Source organism: Hyla sarda, chromosome 11, assembly GCF_029499605.1.
Source record: "Hyla sarda isolate aHylSar1 chromosome 11, aHylSar1.hap1, whole genome shotgun sequence".
Classification (NCBI taxonomy): Eukaryota; Metazoa; Chordata; class Amphibia; order Anura; family Hylidae; genus Hyla; species Hyla sarda.
The window spans coordinates 49,009,494-49,028,929 of record NC_079199.1 but is presented as its reverse complement, the minus strand read 5'-3'; the positions used below and the strand labels follow the sequence as shown (position 1 = coordinate 49,028,929).

At 44.4% G+C, this 19,436-nt stretch overlaps 1 long non-coding RNA gene across 1 annotated transcript in view; it reads right to left on the bottom strand.

Moving 5' to 3' along the window:
• Positions 1–1,717: 1,717 nt before the first annotated feature.
• LOC130295658 (uncharacterized) overlaps positions 1,718–19,436 on the bottom strand; it is a 45,361-nt gene continuing 27,642 nt past the window's right edge. Inside the window, exon 3 of the long non-coding RNA XR_008848950.1 lies at positions 1,718–1,970. This is a non-coding gene — a long non-coding RNA (uncharacterized LOC130295658). The remainder of the gene's footprint in view (positions 1,971–19,436) is intronic.

The window sequence follows — 19,436 nt, the reverse complement described above, 5'->3', positions numbered from 1 at the left end:
CGTAAATAAATAAGCCCTACCCTGAAAATAAGCCCTAGTGTGTTTTTTGTGACTAAAATTAATATAAGACCCGTTCTTATTTTCGGAGAAACACGGTATAGTATTTTAAATCACACACGATATTTGGGGGGCCCTCTTAAAGATTTAGTATTGAGACCCAAAAGCTACAAGTCACACATCTGGCTTAAAGGGGTACTCCGGTGGTCAACGTGTTTTTCCGTTTTTGACTTACCCTATTTGTTTTGTTCCATTTCTATTCTTGTTGTTTAGCCTACTCTATTTCCGTTCTTTTTTGTCTTTTTATCCCCCACTTTGTTTTCCTATCTTTGCTTCTGTTTCCTGTTTCTTGCTGTGCTGAAAACTACAAATCCCAGCATGCCACATGCCTTGCTGGTTTGGGGCGGCTCCTTTTTTTGTGTGTTTGTTCCGCCCTTTATCCATCCCACTATTTTCCCGGACCGGCCCCCTCATCCACAGCACACTAATATAATCAGCCCTCGTTGGGATACACTGTCATACACACACAAAAGGGACTACAACTCCCAGCATGTGTCATTTAGGAGTCTTCAGTCTGTGGTATAACACCAGCATGCTGCCTCTGTTGTCTCCTGGGGGTTGTAGTTCACCACACCTCTGTAGGGCATATACCTCTGTTTCCCAACCAGGGTGCCTCCAGGTTTTGCAAAATTAGAACTCCCAGCATGCCCTGACAGCCTTTGGGCATGCTAGGACTTGTAGTTTTGCAACTGCTGGGGGCACACTGGTTGGGAAACACTGGTGTAACATGATGTGTATGCTGAATAGGCTAGAACAGTGTTTCCCAACCAGTGTGCCTCCAGCTGTTGCAAATATACAACTCCCAGCATGCCCAAAGTCTGTCAGGGCATGCTGGAAGTTGTACTTTTGCAACAGCTGGAGGCACACTGGTTGGGTAACACTGGCATGCACACACACAACAGGGACTACAACTCCCAGCATGTGTCATTGATAAGTCCCCCCCCTTCCCCTTCACATATATGTGAAAACCATCACACACAGGTACATACACTATATTATGAACTACACTAACTTTACAGCCCCTGTAGCATAGTCAAAAAAAATTCCTGGAATACCCCTTTAAGCTTTTATAAGAAAACCGGGAGAAGGCCTTGTCTGATATGACTTTTCAAGGTATCAGGGGACTTAGAAAAGCACTTGGACAGCAGAACCGCTGAAGCTTCGGTTTTGGTGTAATAGATTCGAACTGTAGATTCCTGTAAGTGATTGGTGAGGTCCGACCTCTGGAACCGAAGAGAGCATGGCCCCTTGTGCCCTATTCACATTGAGGACAAGGGAAATGATTCCCATTCTCTATGGGGATTCCAATGGTTATATACTGTAGATGGGAGATACATTTTAATTTTGGGAAAACCTTAATAACTCCATAATACTGTGCCATACGCAGGTGGCACACAAAGTGCCTATGGCTCCATAATACTAACCATGTGATACAGTGAAGGCTCTCTGCAGAGATTTGCTATGTGCATGAAAGCTTTTTCCCAGTGCCTGTATATTCTTTTTCCTATCTTGGTATAGAACCTTTTCCTCATTAACTTGTGTAGAGAGGGACTGTCAGAACAGGGAACAGCACCCCAGACTTTAGCTGGTATGGAGGGGTATAGAAACTCTTACTAATGTGCAAGTAAATACGATGAAATGTCATGCAATTCTTCTCCTGACCTATCGAGGGCAGCATTTATACACAATTTGCTACGTGGTGCATGTTACGACTAGAAGACATTTGCTGTATGAAACTGAACACCATGCATTAGATTGGCTGGCAGCCTTAAGCTTGTACTCATTCCCATTTCCAACCAAAGGCAATTATATAATTACATTCACTGTCCTCTCCCACCAAAAATGCACTTTACATCTCCTGTCTGTTCCAGTTGCGCCCTGCAGGGGCCTGCACATGCGATGCTTTCAGTTTCCTATGGAGACACATTGTGAATTATTGTTTTTATTTTCATTTTGAATGGCAGCAGATAACATTACAATCCTGACATGTTTATGTGCGACTGCATTTAGCATCAGTACCCTTCTTTATCCTCAGATCACGAGGACTCCGGAAGATGAGAAATGGAAAGTTTATTGGCTTTTAAAGCAAATAGAATTTTTCAGCTGCAAGGTGTTAAATGTAAATAAAATGTTCTCACTTTATGCATTTAATGATTATCATCATCATCAAAGTGGTTGCAATGCTGTGACCTGTGACCGACTGCAAACCAGCTGTTGCAAAAACTCCAAACCTGTTGAATTTTGGTCGCAGGCTGCACATGACGTGACATTTCAAGTATCAACCTCGATGTAAGTCACATTGATCTATGATCTGCTTGCAACTTATCTTTGATTTAGCTTTTCCTTTACATAGAAATTGTACCTCTAATAAAGCTGCACAACAGGAAGTGGCACAAACTGTGCGACATGTCTAAGACTTGATGTTATGCATTCAAACTTAAAGTATATCTGTCATATCACAGAAAACAATAATGCTTATATATGTTACTCACTAGGTCATGCAGAATCTTTACATTTCTTTTTTATGTGTCCAGCTTATGTATTTGGCTCACAAATCCCTCTGTTCTGCTGATCACTCATTCTGACATCCACTGCTCAGAAAGGGGCGTGTCCAAGGCAAGTACTGAGCCGCCCTCACTCACCATGCATTTACTTCTGCCCTAAATCTGCTCTGCTGGGTCTCTTCATCCAATCACTGCTGGCGGCTCTGTAACCCCCTCCCCCCTGTTTTCATGCTGCAGTCTGATAGGACAGGAGTGAGCACAAAGGAGTGGTGATCCTTCCCTTACTTCCTGGACTTTGTCGCAGCCTGTGAAACTGAAGCTTTACTATAACCATTATTTCTCATATTGAAGGAAGCACTATGGTCAAAGCCTGTGAGGCCAAGTTCACGTGACATTTTTCAGCACACATTTGGTGCATATGATGTTCCCACTGTTTATAATGGGGATATGTGCTGCAGGTCTCAGGGTAAAGTGTGGCATACACTCTTCTGAGCGAACACTTTAAAGGGGTACTCCGTCTCCAAGACATCTTATCCCCTATCCAAAGGATAGGGGATAAGATGCCTGATCGCGGGGGTCCCGCCGCTCGGGACCCCCGTGATCTTCCACTCAGCACCCCGTTAGAATCAGCCCCCGGAGGGTGCTGTCACGCCCCCTCCATAGGCTTGCATTGAGGGGGCGGAGCGTGACGTCACACAAGGGCGGGGCCGTGATGTCACTATGCTCCGTCCCCGTGATCGCCAGTTGATTCTAACGGGGTTCGGCGTGGAAGATCACAGGGGGTCCCCAGCAGCGGGACCCCCACGATCAGGCATCTTATCCCCTATCCTTTGGATAGAGGATAAGATGTCTTAGCGCTGGAGTACCCCTTTAAATATGCCAGAATAAGTGACATGTCACCTATTCTTTGAATTATGAGTGTAAACACATTGGAAATCCAGAAAGCTTATTAGCCTCATTGAATGGGGCTTCCATGACCACAAAAAGCAGGTTATATACCAACAGAATTCAGAGGCAACCTCTAGAATTCCTGTCACATATTTCATGGCACATAAACATTATTGGCTTCCTATGATATTGGCCCTAATGGATGTCTGGAATCAGATATTAGATCATGAGCACCACTGTAGACTGGGACTGATGTAAGTTGTGACCATTTCTGTACAGTGCTGCAGTATATGTTGGTGCTAGAGATGAGCGAACTTACAGTAAATTCGATTCGTCACAAACTTCTCGGCTCGGCAGTTGATGACTTTTCCTGCATAAATTAGTTCAGCTATCAGGTGCTCCCGTGGGCTGGAAAAGGTGGATACAGTCCTAGGAGACTCTTTCCTAGGACTGTATCCACCTTTTCCAGCCCACCGGAGCACCGGAAAGCTGAACTAATTTATGCAGGAAAAGTCAGCAACCGCCGAGCCGAGAAGTTTGTGACGAATCGAATTTACTGTAAGTTCGCTCATCTTTAGTTGGTGCTATAAAGGCAACAGACAATATGTAAAGCAATTTTAAGTTGTAGCATTGAATTTGAAATGGATTTGCCTTTTTCAGGTGTTGGGGTCAATTGTAGCAGAAGAGGTGACATGAGATTCGGCTGGGGCCCTTTATATGCATATTACGGTGGCTACAAACGTGTTTGACTAATTACGTCAATAAACGCGGCAGAAGGTTAGGGATCAGGTTAGAACTCACAAGTAAATTATTAATGGAAAAGACACCTGGAATAGAGACCTCTTTTTATTCTGGTGCATGTGAGCTATGAAGTACAGCACAGGTGGTATTCTTAAGATAGTGCGTTCAGGTTTCATGCCTGTTATACCTATGTCGGATAGAGGTTTCTAGTTTCAGTTCGGACTTAAAGACAATGTGATCCTTTGCCGCTAAGTAGAAACAGAGCCTGATATTTTTTTTTTATCTACACTGACATATAGGAAACCTATTGACAGGCAGGAAACGGTCGTCCCTTTCAGGAGCAGGTTATCTATTTCAGCAATATGTCAGCCAATCCATTATTGCATTGTTGCTGTGTGATTTATTGCATCTTGTACATTTTGTTTGGATCAAAAACTGGCAGCGCTGACTTGTGAATGTATGTGGCCTAAAAAAAATACTTTTCTCTAACTAATCCTCCATTTGCTTTTATTTAGTATACGTTTATTACTAAGGCTTCCTCTGAGAATACAGCCACATGCAGCATAAGTGCTGCGGATTGTCCTCGGCAGATAATCCGCAGGATTTTTACACTGAAATCTGCAGCAAAAAAATCGTCACTACGGATTTAAGTACAGATGTTCTACTGTAAATTAATTGTAAAATCAAACACAACTGGACCATAGACACAATGTTCAGTGTATTTATGGAGACAGCTGCCAATCAAAATGGGATCACTCCCGAAACACATAGTAAAATAGGTATAAAAACGGGTGTATTTTGTAATGAAATTGGGGACATTTATCAGAATCTATCAAAACCACTGGACAGGTTTTGATAAATCTCCCCCAATGTGTTCTATTACGTTATGTTCACATGCCATGAATTTCTGCATGGAATTCCGCATGAAAATTCTGCATGAATTTATAGCCAATACACTTCAATTGGATTCCACTGTTCCATTCACACAGTACAGTTTCCACTGCAGCAATTTCATTGAAGTGTATTGGCTTTAAATTCATGCAGAATTCCATGCAGAATTCCATGCAGAATTCCATGCAGAATTCCATGCAGAATTCCATGCAGAATTCCATGCAGAATTCCATGCAGAATTTAGTGCAGCAATTCTGCCATGTGAACCCAGCCTTAGGCTGTATGAAAATTATGCAAGAATTTATAGCCAATAAACTTCAATGGGATTCTGCTGTCCCATTCACACATGAGAATTTCTACTGCAGGAATCCCATTGAAATGTATTGGCTATAAAGTCATGTAGAATTTTCATGCAGAATTCAGTGCAGAAATTCTGCTGTTTAAAAGTAGCCTTAGGGTGCGTTCACACGCTAGTAACTAGCAGCGGATTTTCTGCTGCAGGAAATCTGCTGCGAGCTACACTAACATTGATTTAAATGAGTCCACAGACAGTCCGCAATAGTGTCAGAATTGCGGACTGTCCGCAGACCCATTCAAATGAATGGTAGCATAACTCACAGCGGATTTCCCGTAGCGGAAAATCCGCTGCTAGTTACTAGCGTGTGAATGCACCCTAAGGGTATGTTCCCACATCCATATTTTTGCTGCAGATCTACTGCAGCTTTGCTGCTGAAGATTTTGTTGCCCATTGACTTGGTAGCAAAAATCTATGACAGCAAATCTGCAGCAGAAAATACGCACGTGTGAACGTACCCGTAAAGGGGTATTCAAGTGGAAAACAATTTTTTTTAAATCAACTGGTGACATAAAGATAAACAGTTTAGTAAATTACTTCATCTTAAAACCTTAATCCTTCCAGTACTTATCAGCTGCCGTATGCTCCACAGGAAGCTCTTTTCTCTGCTGACACCTCTGTCCATGTCAGGAACTGTCCAGAGCAGGAGCAAATCCCCATAGCAAACCTATCCTGCTCTGGACAGTTCCTGACATGGACAGAGGTGTCAGCAGAGAGCACTGTGGTCAGACAGAAGACATTTAAAAAGAAAATAACTTCCTCTGGAGCATACAGCAGTTGGTAATTCCTGGAAGGGATACGTTTTTTAATTTAAATAATTTACAAATCTGTTTAACATTCTGGCACCAGTTGATTTAAAAAAGGCTATGGAAAAGTAGCCATCAGTGCACATTTGGGGGAGATTTTTCAACACTTGTGTAGAGGAAGAGTGGTGCAGTTGCCCATAGCAACCAATCAAATCACTTCTTTCATTTTTGAGGAGGCCTGTGAAAAATGAAAGGAGCAATCTGATCTGGTCGCTATGGGAAACTGCACCACTCTACACAGGTTTTGATAAGTCTCCCCCATATTGTTTGAAGACGACCTGCAGTGTTTAAATTAGTTGTAACGACTGCTGTGTTTTTTTAGTACAATGTGGGCAATTTTTTTTTAAACTTTATTAAAACACATTATTAAATCTTTAAAAAACTGTTACTCAAAGTAGAGCTGCATATCTAGTTGAGACCAATATATGGAGGGTGGAGTTTGACCACTAACTCATAGACTACCAAAAAGGCAGCCCAAAAAAAACCCTTTATTTCCCATATATCTTCTGTTGGAGATAGGTCTCTAGGCTCGCTATCTCCCACCAGGAACGAATGTATTTTTTGTAGGTTTTTTGCAGATTACGAAAAGCTGATTGTATATCAATCTGGTTCAGTGGTAATTCATTGGCTGAGAATACATGTTGGGCTTGTGCCAGAAAAATATCTGGATTTAATTTAGTGGAAAGAAATCCTGCCATAATATAGACAAGCCTTAAAGGCTCGGTCTCGAGAAATGGGTATTTGACCCAAAAAAACGGAGAAACATATCTAGTTGAGACCAATATATGGAGGGTGGAGTTTGACCACTAACTCATAGACTACCAAAAAGGCAGCCCAAAAAAAACCCTTTATTTCCCATATATCAAAAAAGTGAGATTAAAAGTGCAATCTTTATTGTATTAGGTTCGCACTTAATAGTGTTTTAAAATATAGAGCACCATGTCGTCCTGCTTATTTGATTGTATATATATATAGATGGACCATCCGGTCTAATGATTTGAATGCACACTGAAGCGAAGACGAGGTGCCTGCAGACCACCTATATTCAGCGCTATTGTAGGACAATGGAGCTCAAAGTTAAAAACTTAACATGGCCCCCCTCGACATGTTTCACTGCCTCAGCAGCGTTATCAAGAGGTAGATGGGCACTGAGTTAAAAAACGCCAGGCAGGGGGTTTTAATACCTCCCATCATGATGTCACAGGATGTCAGGATTCACACATCATCAATTCTCCACCAATGCCTCTCCTGCATTGAGGAGTGACACTCAAATCGACCAATCCACGTCTCTGCGTTTGATCAGCCAATCTCCTGTTTTGGTTCCCTGCGCCCAATCACAGGTGGGTAACCTTGACTGGCATGTCTATCGGCGAATCCCTGTAGGGTCAGTTGCCGATGACGTGCTGCGCTATGTTCACATGCGCGAGGTAATAGAACGGTGGAGCCGGAGTCCGCCTCATCTGCGCGTGCTCCGTTCTCCGACGGCTATGGTAAACTTCCGGTTGCGCATCTCAACCTGCGCTAAAACTTAGAAATCCTTCGTATGCGCCGGGGTAGATGCGCGAGGACATAGAAAAATTAGTGAGGACTCATATCGATTGGATGGTAAGGACTTAATGTGTAGGATAATTCTACAGACTTAATTGCATTGAGCTGAATTATAGTGTATATATTGTTATGCATATTATTAGTTTATTTGACAAATGAAATAAAAGGACTTTTCCTTATCTCATCTATATGGATGAATATGAATTCGTACCGATGGGAATCTGATAGCCCAAACTAACAGGGGGACAGGAAGAAAAGAAAAGGGATAAAAGTAGAGAAGTGAGGGAAGAACAGGGGAAGGAAAAGAAGGGGAAGGGAAGGAAAAAGGGACACAATAGAACTGAGTCAATGTTGAGGAATTGAGTCATCAAACTGATCAAAGGGGCTGGGAGAGGAGGAGAGATTGATAATAAAATTTGTGTGTCCTAACCTAACCATAATCTCTGTGACACCCATATAAGGCTTAACCCCTTAAGGACCAGGCCATTTTATACCTTAAGGACCGGAGCGTTTTTTGCAATTCTGACCACTGTCACTTTAAACATTAATAACTCTCGAATGCTTTTAGTTATCATTCTGATTCCGAGATTGTTTTTTCGTGACATATTCTACTTTAACATAGTGGTAAAATTTTATGGTAACTTGCATCATTTCTTGGTGAAAAATCCCAAAATTTGACGAAAAAATTTAAAATTTTGCATTTTTCTAACTTTGAAGCTCTCTGCTTGTAAGGAAAATGGATATTCAAAATAAATTTATTTTTTATTCACATATACAATATGTCTACTTTATGATTGCATCATAAAATTGACGAGTTTTTACTTTTGGAAGACACCAGAGGGCTTCAAAGTTCAGCAGCAATTTTCCAAATTTTCACAAAATTTTCAAACTCAATATTTTTCAGGGACCAGTTCAGGTTTGAAGTGGATTTGAAGGGTCTTCATATTAGAAATACACCATAAATGACCCCATTATAAAAACTACACCCCCAAAAGTATTCAAAATGACATTCAGTAAGTGTGTTAACCCTTTAGGTGTTTCACAGGAATAGCAGCAAAGTGAAGGAGAAAATTCAAAATCTTCATTTTTTACACTCGCATGTTCTTGTAGACCCAATTTTTTTATGTTTGCAAGGGGTAAAAGGAGAAAATTTTTACTTGTGTTTGTAGCCCAATTCCTCTCGAGTAAGCACATACCTCATATGTCTATGTTAATTGTTCGGCGGGCGCAGTAGAAGGCTCAGAAGCGAAGGAGCGACAAGGGGATTTTGGAGAGTATATTTTTCTGAAATGGTTTTTGGGCGGCATGTTGCATTTAGGAAGCCCCTATGGTGCCAGAACAGCTAAAACCGCCCACATGCCATACCATTTTGGAAACTAGACCCCTTGAGGAACATAACAAGGAATTAAGTGAGCCTTAATACCCCACAGGGGTTTCACAACTTTTGCAAATGTAAAAAAAAAAAAAAAATATATCTAAAATGCTTGGTTTCCCAAAAATTTTACATTTTTACAAAGGGTTAAATCCGAAAATACCCCCCAAAATTTGAAGCCCAATTTCTCCCTATTCAGAAAACACCCCATATGGGGGTGAAAAGTGCTCTGCTGGCGCACTACAGGTCCCAGAAGAGAAGGAGTCACATTTGGCTTTTTTGAAGCAAATTTTGCTCTGGGGGCATGCCTCATTTAGGAAGCCCCTATGGTGCCAGGACAGCAAAAAAAAAAACACATGGCATACCATTTTGGAAACTAGACCCCTTGGGGAACGTAACAAGGGGTAAAGTGAACCTTAATACCCCACAGGGGTTTCACGACTTTGGCATATGCAAAAAAAAAAAGAATACATTTTACCAAAAATGCTTGATTTCCCAAAAATTTTACATTTTTACAAAGGGTTAAAGCAGAAAATACCCCCCAAAATTTGAAGCCCAATTTCTCCCGATTCAGAAAACACCCCATATGGGGGTGAAAAGTGCTCTGCTGGCGCACTACAGGTCCCAGAAGAGAAGGAGTCACATTTGGCTTTTTTGAAGCAAATTTTGCTCTGGGGGCATGCCTCATTTAGGAAGCCCCTATGGTGCCAGGACAGCAAAAAAAAAAACACATGGCATACCATTTTGGAAACTAGACCCCTTGGGGAACGTAACAAGGGGTAAAGTGAACCTTAATACCCCACAGGGGTTTCACGACTTTGGCATATGCAAAAAAAAAAGAATAAATTTTGCCAAAAATGCTTGGTTTCCCAAAAATTTTACATTTTTACAAAGGGTTAAAGCAGAAAATACCCACCAAAATTTGAAGCCCAATTTCTCCCGATTCAGAAAACACCCCATATGGGGGTGAAAAGTGCTCTGCTGGCGCACTACAGGTCCCAGAAGAGAAGGAGTCACATTTGGCTTTTTTGAAGCAAATTTTGCTCTGGGGGCATGCCTCTTTTAGGAAGCCCCTATGGTGCCAGGACAGCAAAAAAAAAAACACATGGCATACCATTTTGGAAACTAGACCCCTTGGGGAATGTAACAAGGGGTAAAGTGAACCTTAATACCCCACAGGGGTTTCACGACTTTGGCATATGCAAAAAAAAAAAGAATACATTTTACCAAAAAAGCTTGGTTTCCCAAAAATTTTACATTTTTACAAAGGGTTAAAGCAGAAAATACCCCCCAAAATTTGAAGCCCAATTTCTCCTGATTCAGAAAACGCCCCATATGGGGGTGAAAAGTGCTCTGCTGGCGCACTACAGGTCTTAGAAGAGGAGTTACAAATTTTGCTCTAGGGACATGCCGCATTTCGGAAGCCCCTATGGTGCCAGGACAGTAAAAAAAAAAAAAAAACATGGCATACATTTTGGAAACTAGACCCCTTGGGGAACGTAACAGTGTTACAGTGAGTACTTACACCTCACAGGTTTTTTGAAAAGTGGGCCATAAATTGAAAAATTAGATTTTTTTACAGTAAAATGCTGGGGTTACCCAATTATTAACATTTTCACAAGGGGTAATATGAGGAATTGGGTTACACATTTTGGAGGGCTTTTCCCCCTGACTATAAAAATACATCCACATGTGGGGTAACGTGCTGGACGGGCGCACAACAAGGCTCAGAAGTCATAGAGGTCACTTTGTATTTGTGACCTTTGGCATATCAGTAGCTGACGGTTACATACATTCCGAGGAAAATACAAAAATGAAACACCCACATGTGGCACCATTACAGAAAGTACCCACCCTGAGGATTGGGTATAGGGGTAAAGAGGACATTTTTAATGCACAGGTGTTTCCTAAATTTATTTTCCAGGAATGGATGAAGGGTAGCTTTTGAATATTGCAATTTTCAACCTATACTCTGCTTCATTTTTCTGGGAACAACTAACATGTGACTCCGAATTGTCGCCTGGAAATACGACAGAGCTCAGCGAGAACTCTTCGCATTTGAGGCGGATGTTTGTTACGGACCTAACAGTTACATACATTCAGAGGAAAATACAAGAAAGGAACACCCACATGTGAGCCTATTACAAACAGTACACCCCCTAAGGAAGGTGTATAGGGTGAAGTGGAGATTTGGAACAGACGGGTGTTCCCTTCATTTATTTTCCAGGAATGGATGAAGTGTACTATGGGGGGGAAAAAAATTGCAATTTTAGAACTGATATGCCAATTATTTTCCCAGAATGATGACCCAGAGTACAGCCAAAAGTAAAAATGATGCCCGCCCCAAACCCTATACTCTGAATCATCATTCTGGGAAGGGGATATGTGGGGCCGTCCCTATTCTGTTACCTCAAATGCGCAACCCGCTCAGGTGGAGAGAGAGAGCGTTGCGCATTTGAGGCAACTGCAAACCTCCAATGCTGTTGACTCTGTGTCCCATGACCCATTTTTGGGGGACAAAGATATTATGAGGGGCATTGGGAAAGAGGTTTTGGATTTGATTTTTTGGGGGTAGGGTATTTTGGTATAAAATTTGGAAGATAATGTACCCTGGACTGGTACATTGGAGCCGAATTCTGGGGAATGAAATTTAGGGCAAAGGATGGAAAATTTAGTACTCCATGGAAGTGTGATACTCCCTGAAGCAGCCTATGCAGAGGCCCGGATGATCGGGGCAAGTGTCACACTGAGTGGTGGTGTCCCTCCGTCTCCCCTTCCTGTGACACACTCTGCATCTTTTCTGGGTTCGTCCCGACCTTCCAGTGTTGGGGATCACACCTGGAAAGTGTTGGCCGGGGACGATCCGGGGACCTAAAGTTCCAGAGGTGCTCTGACCCGCTCTTTGGCGATCACCATAGATGAGGGCCTTTAGAACTACCTCTTGGTACTGCAGGTATGTCCCTGTGTTGCCAGCGTTCTGGTACAGTATAAAAGAGTTGTACATGGCAACCTGTACCATGTAGACCGCAACCTTTTTATACCATACGCGTGTTTTCCGCATGGCATTATATGGCTTGAGGACTTGATCAGAAAGATCAACTCCCCCCATATACCGATTGTAGTCCAGAATACAATCGGGCTTGAGGACCGGTCCCGCGGTACCTCGCACAGGGACAGGGTTGCTGCCATTCCCATGAATTGTGGTGAGCATAAGGACATCCCTCTTGTCCTTATACCGGACCAACAACAGGTTCTCATGGGAAAAGGCACGGGACTGACCCCGGGGGATAGGATCATGTAGGGAATGATGTGGCGGAATGCCTCTTTGATTCTTCAGGACTGTCCCACAAGCGACCGTGGATCTGGCGGCGAGGGATGAAAAGAGAGGGATACTAGTATAAAAGTTATCCACGTAAAGGTGGTAACCTTTATCTAGCAATGGGTGCAAAAGGCCCCAAACGATTTTCCCGCTAACACCCAGAGTGGGGGAACAATCTGGGGGTTCAATGCGGGAATCTCGTCCCTCATACACCATAAACTTGCAAGTGTACCCGGAGGTACTCTCGCAAAGTTTATACATCTTCACGCCATACCGCGCTCGCTTGGTCGGGATGTATTGCCGGAAGCTGAGTCTCCCCTTGAAGCTGATGAGCGACTCATCAATAGAGACCTCCCGCCCCGGGACATAGGCCTCCCAAAATCTGGCCCCGAAGTGATTGATGACCGGCCTGATTTTATACAGGCGGTCATACGCGGGATCAGTTCGGGGGGGACATGCCGCATTATCAGCATAATGCAAACATCTCCGAATGGCCTCGAACCGGGAACGTGTCATGGCCATACTGTAGAGGGGTGTCTGGTAAAAGACGTCCCCACTCCAATATTGCCTGACACAGGGTTTTTTAACCATACCCATATGCAGCGCAAGGCCCCAAAAGGTCCTCATTTCGGCTGCATCGACTGGAGTCCAGCCGCCGGGTCTAGCTAAAAGTGAGCCCGGGTTAGCGGCGACGAACTGTTGGGCGTACAGATTCGTCTGTGTAACCATCAAATTAACAAAGTCGTCACTGAAAAAATGACCGAAAAAGTCCTTTTCAGTGAACCCGGCGATGTTAATTTTGATTCCTGAGTCGCCAACAAACTCAGGAATCACGGGCTCGTGGTCCGCTGGCTCAGCCCAGTCAAGTTCTCCGGTACGAGGTACCAGTGACCTTGGCAGGGGGGCTTCACTAGTATGAGCGCCAGGGGGACTCATACTAGCATGGGGCACAAGCTCAAGGACAGAGGAGGTTTGCGGCACCGCATGGCGGCGAGTTCGCCGCCTTGGTGGCTCATCATCTGAACTAGATGATGAGGAGGACAATGAAATAAGGAAGGTGGGGTCTTCATCGTCCTCTGAGATGCTTTCAGAGTCGGAGGCAATTAGGTCATATGCCTCCTCCGCCGAAAACACTCTGCGGGCCATTTCCCTACTCTAATGGGAATACGGGTATGTGTGTGTGTGGGGGAAAACTTTATTGGTGTGTGTGCTGCGTGTGGTGTGGTGCGATACTACCTCCCTAACCCGCCCTAACCCGCCCTAGCCTAACCTAACTAAACTAACCCGCCCTAACAGAAAAAAATATAAAATAAAAAGGGGACTTTTAAAAAAAAGGGGGACTTCTAGCGCAAAAAAAAACCCTGCACCAAAAAAAATAAGCGTTTATCTAATCAGTGGTGTGCGCACTGATTAGCGCTTGTGGCGGCAGGGGGCGCAGAAGTCAGTGGGGGGTCCAGCCACTCAGCCCAGGACAGTGGCTGGTGGCTTGTTCACAGACCCCCACACAAAAAACCCGAAAAAATAAATAAAAAAACGCTTTACCCCGAAAAAAATGCACCCGCCTGAACCAAAAAAAAAAATGCTGATCAGTGATAAATCACCGACAGCGGTGGGACAGGCTGCACACACAGGTACGGTCCGTCCACACAGTACACGCCTGCTACTGGTGGCACGGACCGCCTATGGGTGCAAAAAAAAATCCGCGTTAACCGAAAAAGGTGCCTTTACCACAAAAAAAAAGCTGATCAGTGATAAATCACTGACAGCGGTGAGGCACGCCGCACACACAGGTACGGTCCGGCCACACAGTACACGCCTGCTACTGGTGGCACGGACCGCCTATGGGGGCAAAAACACGCTAGAAAACCCGAAAAAAAGCGCCGGCACCACAAAAAAAAAACGCTGATCAGTACTACGGGACTGATCAGCGGCGGGTGGGCTTTAACAAACGGTGGCGGACCGCTCTTTTATAACTAAGAGGGTCCGCACACACGCTTAGTGAAAAAAAAAAAAAAAAAAAAAGATCTGCGCCAAAAAAAAGGCTGACGGCAGACCGCAGCGACCCAGCAGGGCCGGGGTCACGCAGCTAAAGGTGCTACGGACCCACGGACACCCACTGAGGTACGCCGAAAAAAAAAAATGTTAAACTATTTTTTTTTTTTAACCCTAACCTGTCCCTACCTAATCTAAAGCTATCCCTGGGATTTCTGTGCCAAGGGGCCACAGAAAGGGGGCAAGGGGCACTTTTTTTTTACTGAGGGGATGGTGGGCAGCACGGGGCTCCGTCCTGCACACCAGATCTCTGTGGAATGGTGGGCAGAACGGAGCAACGTGCTCCTAGCCCACCAGATCCCCTCCCATTACTATGTGATTGGTGTGGCCACTTTGGCCACCCAATCACAACTGTACTGAGGGGGTGGCCACAATGCCAGCCCCCAGTACAGCATGGATGGTGATTGGTGGTGTATACTACACCACCAGTCACCATCTATATCCAGGTCACAGGGTCACACGTGACCCTGATGACCTGGAACCGCTGCAGAACGCCGGTTAGTAGTTACCGGCGTCCTGCAGCGATCGCCGGTAAAGGAGGTCCTCCGGACCTCCTCCGGCACACTGCCGGGATGTCTGCTGATAGAAATCAGCAGACATCCGGCTCCGATCCCCGCCCGGTGAGCGGCGGGGAACGGAATCGCAGCGCATCGCTCGTCTGAATTGACGAGCGATGCGCCGCGATCGCCGACATGGGGGGTCATCATGACCCCCCTGGGCGATATGCCCCGATGCCTGCTGATCGATTTCAGCAGGCATCGGGCGCCGGCTCCGCTCCAGATGGTTGCGGGGGGCCGGCAAAACACATGACGTTCTCATACGTCATGTGTCCTTAAGGACTCGGACATGGAGACGTATGAGAACGTCATGTGTCCTTAAGGGGTTAAATGCGACACTAACGTGATTGATACATGAAGTACCATAATTTCAAATTATTAAATGAATGGGCTGAAAGTAAACCCCTCATTCAAGCCCAAAGGAGACATAGATTTCAATCTATAAATCCACTTAGCTTCCTCCTGTAGAAGCTTCTTATCCAGATTACCACGTCTTGGTCCCAAGCGTGGTCTGGCCAAGCCAAAAAATCTCAAACAGGACCAGTCGCCCCCATGATGAGACCAAAAATGTCTTGCTAGAGGTGTATCTGCTCTAGTCCGTATCGTCCGTATCAAAGTAGAGCTGCTCCTCTAGGCACCACACCACTATAATCCCATTACGTGCTATGGGTATATATGTTACAAAAAATATACACTAAAATGCTCATAATACACATTATTTCATATAAATCTGAAAACATATATGCAACTCCTGCTGCAATCAATAACAAGGTGCGCCTACAGACAACACTGTTCCTGCACTAGATCGTGTATTAGATATTTGGGCACAGATATAACTCAGTCTGCAACAAGAAATAATAATGCAATTCACTTTAATAGAAGTCACAGCGTACTACACTAGAAGTACTTGCTGTTTTGTCTGAGAAGTCCGAATGTGTTGGACGAGTTACATATTTTCATATTTTTTTTTATAAAACATTGTGCATTATTATTCTTTTAGTTTATGGTTTTATGTGGAATATATACCCATAACATGTAATGGGAATATAGTGGTGTGGAACCCAATGGAGCTGGTCTTCTGAGTATTTCATTATTTATGTGTGTTCTTGCTGAGTACCCGACACTGCCCAGTTTTTCCTACCTTTTCCTTGTGGGGGAGGAAAAGCAACAAAGGAGGAAGATTTTGTCCTCATATCCTATCCTTAAAGGGGTACTCCGACGCTTAGACATCTTATCCCCTATCCAAAAGGATAGGGGATAAGATGCCTGATCGCGGGGATCCTGCCACTGGGGACCCCCGTGATCTTGCACGCCGCACCCCATTTATAATCAGTCCCCGGAGTGAGTTCGCTCCGGGTCTGAGTACTGTCGATCACGGGGCCGGAGCGTTCTGATGTCAAGGCTCCGCCCCGTGTGACGTCACACTCTGCCCTCCTCAATGCAAGCCTATGGGAGGGGGCGTGACAGCTGTCCAAAGGATAGGGGATAAGATGTCTAAGCGCCAGAGTACCCCTTTAAATCCTGACCCCATATCTCGTCCTCATATACCGACCCCAAATCCCCTCCTCATATTCTGTCCTCATATTTTGTTCTCATATCTTGACCCCATATCCTGTCCTCATATCCAATCCCCATATCCTGACCGCATATCCCAACCTCATATCCCGTCCCCATATCCCGACCCCATATCCCGACCACATATCCTGTCCTCATATCCCATCCCCCTATACCGACCCCATATGCCGTCCCCATATCCCGACCTCATATCCGGTCCCCATATCCTGTCCTCAGGTGGGGCTGCGTTGTGGGAAAGATATTGTAAGCTGAATATAAAAGGGGTGTGGCTTAAAGTATGGGCGTGTCTTTGCAATACGGGGCATGGAATGCGGGGAGGGTTTGGCTTGCCAGCTGGACTGACGCATTCACCAGGAGATGCAGAGCGGAGCTTGTGGAGTAAGGCACCAGATGTTCTATATACTTGCATGGGACTTGAAACAAAAACCCATCCTTCACATATGGGGATAGGTTAGGGCTTAATTTAACTATTATTATATACCGTATTTTTCGCCGTATAAGACGCACTTTTTCTTCCCCAAAACTAGGGGGGAAAAGTTGGTGCATCTTATACGGCAAATACCGCGGCGGTCCATGCGGCTAATACAGGACATCACTGATCGCGGTGATGCCCTGTATTAACCCTTCAGATGCGGCGAGCAAAGCTGACCGCCGCATCTGAAGCGAAAGTGACACTAACCCGGCTGCTGAGTCGGGCTGTTCGGGACTGCTGCGGCGTCCCGAACAGCTAACAGGACACCGGGAGGGACCTTACCTGCCTCCTCCGTGTCTGCTCCGTGCCGGGATCCCCTGCATGGCCGGCGCTCTCCTTCGACATCCTGTCATACGACGTGCGTAGCGACGTGATGATGGCGACAGAGAGCGAGGATCCCGGGGAAGAAGACATCCGGAGCGTCGGGGACACCCCGGGGACGCGGCGACAGCGATGGAGCGACATCCAGGGCAGCGGTGACGAGCGGTGACGGGTCCGGAGCGGCGGGGACACGTGAGTATAACCTCCAATACCAGTGGTCTTCAACCTGCGGACCTCCAGATGTTGCAAAACTACAACTCCCAGCATGCCCGGACAGCCTTTGGCTGTCCGGGCATGCTGGGAGTTGTAGTTTTGCAACATCTGGAGGTCTGCAGATTGAAGATCACTGTTGGGTTCAGAATCTTTTTTTTCTAGATTTTGTACCTTTAAAATTGGGTGCGTCTTATATGCCGGTGCATCCTATAGGGCGAAAAATACGGTATTGAAATATATCAAGCCGTACGGAAGTTATGCTGGAACATACATTTCCCATGGATTTGCATTGGATTTTAAATAAAAACCCCGACCCTTGCAAATGAGACTAGGTTAGGGGTAAATCGCCTTTCCTTTATTTTTAGTGGACATATAAGTAACATATAGCAGAGTATTACCGAAACTATACATGCAGTAACATATTTCCCATTGACTTGTAGCAGACTTTAAATAAAAACCCCGACACTCGCAAATGGGGGTGAGTAAGGGTTAAATACCTATCCTATATTTGTTGACATATTAGTAACATGTGTGCCAAGTTTCATGTTAATATATTTAGCCCTTTGGAAGTGATGCTGGAACAGTCACACATCAATACATACATACATACACACACATACACACACATTTATCAAAGCTGTCTATTTCCCTTTTTAAATAAAATGAGTATGTTTAAAATGACTCTATTTGGACCACCTATAACTCTAATTTTTTTTGTATAGGGCTCATTTTTTGTAACTTTTTTATCACTTTAAAACATTTTTGGGGGGAATGCGATGTCACAAAAATGCAGCAATCTTTGACTTTAATTTTTAGGTTTACACCGTTCAATTCATTAACATTATATTTTGATAGTTCGGACATTTACAGATGCGACCATACCAAATATGTTTATTAATAATTTTTTTACGCTTTTTGGAATAAAATGGGAAAAAGGGGCCATTTGAACTTTTATTGTGGGGAGGGGCTTTAAAAAAAAAAAATGTAAACTTTTTTTACACTTAGATTGCAGATACTGAACAATGCTATGCCTATGCATAGCACTGATCAGTATTATCGGCAATCTTCTTCTCTGGTCTGCTCGATCAGACCTGAGGATAAGACCCCGGGATGATCGGATCCCTGCAGCAGCCCTGCGGGCAATATGATCATCCATTTTAACAACCGCATTTCCGCAGATGCCGTGATCATGGCATCCAATGGGGGACATTAGCCCGATCGCTGATGTCTTCCATTGACGACGGGTCCCTGGCTGCTGACAGCAGCCGGGACCTGCCGCGCATGATGCGAGCACCGGTCCGATGCTTGTTTCATCTATAGGATCTAAATGTATGTCCTGGTGCGTTAAGTACCAGGGCATCAGGATGTACATTTACGTCCTATGTCATTAAGGGGTTAAAGGGGTTGTCTAGCAAAAGAAGCAATCTGTGTATGGTTTAAAAATGTATAATAAAGCAACTTACTCTTATGAAGAAATATGTGCAGTATGGATATTAATATTATATCAGCTAAGCTGTCGGGCTTGTAGCTGTGACTTTCTGTCACACTTTCTGAAAGAAAGAGCCTCTTCCCTCCGTCCCTCCTGTCTGCTAAGGACCAGACCATTGATGTGAAGAGGGGAGCTCATACAACTAAAGCTTTCTCTGATAAGACAGCAGTGAGCTTGGTCTGAAGAAAGCTACTGTAAGTTACAAAAAACTTCCTTCTGCCTTAGAATCTAAAAAGCAATTATATAAGTGTCCCCCTTCATATCACTGAACTCTCC